Consider the following 5,000-nt stretch of genomic DNA (forward strand, 5'->3'; position numbering starts at 1 on the left):
TAAAAAATAAAAAAAAATCTACCCATTTTCCGACTGGATTGCCATACGGCAACCCAGTAAAATATGCTCCTTAAAAAAATTCCAAATAAGTCCAAAAATTTCTTTTTTTACTAGAAGCCGTTGGTCTACAAGAAAGAAACGCAACGAATACCACAATGAATTTCAAATAAACATGTGGTTCAGGTTTACATGCACACTAGTACTAGTCTACACTCTCATGTAGCTTATCTGCAATTGTTATATTGCAGCATTACACTTGCTTGCAAGTAGTCAGAAAGTGCATTCTCATGCTACTCATGGAAAGACGCCGAAAGCAGGCTAAAATCTCTTTTAGCAGACGAAGGTTGAACAAGCAAGACTTCCTTGACTGCAGAAGACCAATAAGTTAAGCCTCTCTTTGTGGACCTACCACCATTCAACTATTTTCCCCTTGCATTGAATAGCCACATCCTCAGTAGCAGCGATGTACTGTGGCAGCTCTCTGACGAGACCGTCGATTGTCGCGTCATTGTTGAGGAATGGAAACATCCTGAGGGCTTCTACGCTGGCTCGTGTTGGTCTCAACCAGCCAACGGTCACGTAGCCTGCGTTGCAAGCATTCCCGTTCGACAGAAGAGCTTTGAAACGATTTTCCGCAAACTGGATATGTTGAACACCAATTTTTTAATCAGTACAACGGCCCCAAACCTGAACTGTACGGCCGCTACATCGACAACTGCATCGGCGCTATTTCATCCAGCAGAGAAGAACTCGATCAATTTATAACCTCCGTCAATTTTTTTCATCCGGCTCTTAAATATACCTTAAATTTCCGAAACTTCATCGGCTTTCCTACACATCTAAGTTTCGATTAGTGGCAAAGTGCTATGTACCAGTGTGCACTACAAACCTACAGATCATCACAGCTTTTTGTTGAAGTTATCGTCAATTTCTTAGCCTTCGACGTCTATGTAGTGATGACTCCGATTTTTCCAGCAAATCAGAGGAGATGTGCCAGTTCATAGAAAAACGTGGCTATCCTGCCTGTGTGGTCAAAGCGGGCCATCATCGCGCCCAAAAATTTGATCGACAGTCAGCACTCCAAACGTCACAAAAAGATAGGAATAACAGAATTCCATTTACCCTCACTTTCCATCCTCATAATCACGCAGTCAGTATCATTCTTAATAATTTTAAATTACTCCAAATTGATCCCGAGACTGGTAGAATCTTTTCGCATCCTCCACTTATTTCATTCAAACGCGACAAAAACGTAAGCAACTTTTAAGTTAGAAGCGCGCTCAAAACTAACGAGCAACCCGGCACTTTCAAATGTGCGCGCTCACGATGCAAAACTTAACACTAGGAAGACATCGGGACCTACGCGATCTGTTAAGATCACCGATCGTTTCACATGTACCTTGACAAATGTCATTTATTGCATAACCTGTAGGTTTTGCAACAAATTGTACATTGGCGAGACAGGTAAACGACTAGGCGACCGATTCCGCGAACAACTTCGCGATGTTGAGAAGAATGACAAGGATGCATCTAAGCCAGTCGCTCGTCATTTTAATCTCGCTGACCACTCCAAAAAAAAAAACACGGCTATCTGCGGCCTTTCCCTACATCTAGGGGTACGACGGAAAGCCGTAAGAATCTGGAACAAAAATTCATCTGCAAAATCGGCACCCTTAACCCTCACGGTATTATCGAACGCTTTTCATTTAACTAATATATTCCTGTTTTTTTACGTTGCCATGTTACCACCAATAGCGTAGCTCCTACTCTACTATAAAAACTACACGTAACCCACAATTCCTTGATTCGCTCTGACAAATGGCTATCGCTCGAAACGTCAGCTTTTAGAATCTCGGTACGGTGGCCAATTTACATTATAACATAACTTGGATAAAAGGCGCGTTCTGATTGGCCAATTGGTCATTAACCATTTGCCCTTGAGTGCACGCTTGCTGACGACAGCTGACGTGCGATCCAACTTTCCGAGATCGTGGAAAGAAGAAAATGCCGTCACTAGCGCATCAGTCCTAAATTTCCAAGACATATTTTCCTCCTCTTAGAATAGGGGTGAACCTCTACAGAGCTCAAAATAGAAAGATATAGCCCTAAAGATTAATGAGCAGTGGAACAGGAGGATTGAGGTCTTAAACTGAGGTCTTGTACTGCTTTGATTTCCAAAACAAAATCTGACCTCTGCTCAAATATTGAGGCCGAATCGCGGAATTGAAATGGATTTTATGAGACCAGGTAAGACACTACAGGAAGGTAAATGGTGTTTTGGAATGTCGACTTCCTTTTTGAGATTTATTTCATCGGCCATTTGAGCTGAAATAGTGTAACGTCGCTTTTTTGGCTTGGAAAAGTCGATCGCTTTCAACCAATGGGAAGCATATGCAAAGACAGCGTGTTTGTGTCGACGCTCGCAAGAAAATCGAAGTGTTATCTCGCCTAGAGCAAATTGTTGCTGATTCTAATAAAATTATTGACTGAGAAAACTGTTTGTTGATCATTTTGTCTTGTTAATTCATAGTTGTCTTTAGAAAGCAAAGTTGTGTTGAAATCGACTATTGACCAAACTTGATTTATGCAAATACACGCGAAACACGCAGGAGTGGTGTTAACGATTATGTTATAAAACAAATGGTAAACAGCTCAGCGTGCACTATTGAGTTACGGATGCACTTGGGAGTTTGCTAAGCACTCAAGAAGCTAGAGTCGCTCTCGGCTATTGCCTCGAGCGACTCTTTTACTTTTCTCGTGCTTAGCAACCTCCCGCGTACACCATAACGAAATAGTGCACGGTGAGCCATTTAACATTTGTTAATTATCAACTCCGTTGATAAAACCCAATTTTTGTTCACAGAGATTCCAACTCTGTGTTATGGAAAATAGGGAGTAATTATTAGCGCCGAAGGCGCGAGCTTCTAGCGGGGTCCGGGGGATGCCCCCCTGGGAAAGTTTGCAAATTTACGTTCTCTTAAGTGCCATTTCCTGATTTTTGACATCATTCCGGCCTGAGTTATTCTATAAGGTCTATTCTCATCAGACATCTTTGGGGTTTTCTTTAATGGCGTAATCCACCTTTTCAGAATCAAACATTAACAGGGAGATTTCGTTTACTACTTTTAAACATAAAAAGTTCACAAATAATTGTAAAATTAATGTCCACAAGACATACCGGTATTCAGTGGCATGGGCTCTGTTGTATTCTCTGCATGCTGCTTTGCATTTTGTCAGCAGGCTATTCAGTAGAAGGCTTGAATCTGTGACATGGTAGTAAGTTTGCTGGCTTATTCATTTTGAGTCATACTCGAGCTGAGCGATCTTCGAAGATCCAAGTTAGAGCGAAAATCTGTTTTGTTTTTCCTTATCATGGAAAACACCCGCTCTTCTCGTGCATTACTGTGTGGTATTGTCAAAACAGCCAATGCCACCTTGCTAAGATTTGGAAGTTTCTCTTGCAAACTTCCCCATATCATGTCCATCCGGTGGTATGTAACCTCATTGCCGCCATAATCCAACGTTTCCACAACTCTTGATTCTTTCCAGATATGCGCTGGGACGTCTGCTTCACTCATGGCCTGATAGACAAAGAATTCCTCTTCTAAGGTATCCATTGCTCGAGGATTATTGATCACCTCTTTGTGTATGTGCTCTAGAGAAGACAGCACTTCTTCTACATGGTCCATACTGCATTCATTCCTTAAACTGAAATCAATGAAAAGACATTTTTTCATCAGGGGGTTGCCAAGTGGTAACCATTTTGTGCAGTATGTGAAAACTGTGATATAAAACCTTCTGACAACAACATAAAATTTGTCAACATCACGAATGGCAATGTCTCCTTCATCTAGAAACTGTCTGAGTCGTCTCTTTGTTACCATACCAATTGTCACAGCGGCATCTGCTTTCTGATTATCCATACTAATGTCCAAACCCTTCAAAGGTCCAAACGTTTCTTTGTGCTCCATGACTTTCTCTGGTCTTATGAATTTAACAGCCAACTTGTTGAGGAAAGTTTCCATCTGTGTATGCACCAAGTATATGAGAGGATCTTCCCTTTGCAAAAACCTATTGAAATTGGTTAACAAGGCGATTGCTGATTGAAAAAATATGAGATATATTTCACTCATGGGGCGCTAGAATGATTCATTCAGGCGTTTAAATCGATTAAATCGATAGTCATGTTCTGACAGAAAGTATGACTTCAGGGTATGGTATTTCTTTAATTCTCGATCCAACTATTCGTTGCTGCTTTCTCATTCACTTTATGCTTTGGGGTACCTAAAAGCCATGATGAAACAAATCAAATGTCACTTTTTTAGACATAAGTTAAACAAACTGAAGGCTTCGAGCAAATTAAAATCTTTAGAAATCAGTCTTTACTTGCGTGTTTGGCAACATCATTCATGCCTTGCGCACATTAGAAATTTGAATTGCAACAACTGCAGTGGAACTTGTACTACTTTTCGGAAGCAGACGTAGGACAAGCCTTGAGGGATGGGTACGTTTTCTCCCACTCCTTGGAGTATCTGGTTTTATTGTCTTCTTCCTGGCCTGTTTCTGATCATTATTACGGCTATCTTCTGAAGAATCACATTCAGAACTAGAGTCTCGGTCATGACACTTCGCCTTGTTTGCCATGATTTTGCAGCTAAGTCGGGTAAGACTGCTGACGTTATGAGCCTGCACGGTCATAACATACCATAATGCTCTTCGCGAAGAAAGTACGTTTGACAGTGACAGATCGCCAAAAATTCTAAAGATTAGCAATTTTTCCCCAGTGTTCAGAATTTTATAATAAATCGGGAAAATTTGGTACAAATCGGGAGAGCGGGAGGCAAGACATCAAATCCCGATTTGATCGGGAGGGTCGGAATCTCTGTGTACGTGACAAGTTCGACCTTTGGCCCGCGCCTAAGCTTACGTTTTGCCAGCTGGTTGACATGTCCAAAGGCCTTTTCGAAGGCTTGAGTTACTTAAATTATGAATACATGTAA

Source organism: Montipora capricornis, chromosome 3 (genome assembly GCF_036669925.1).
Source record: "Montipora capricornis isolate CH-2021 chromosome 3, ASM3666992v2, whole genome shotgun sequence".
NCBI lineage: Eukaryota > Metazoa > Cnidaria > Anthozoa > Scleractinia > Acroporidae > Montipora > Montipora capricornis.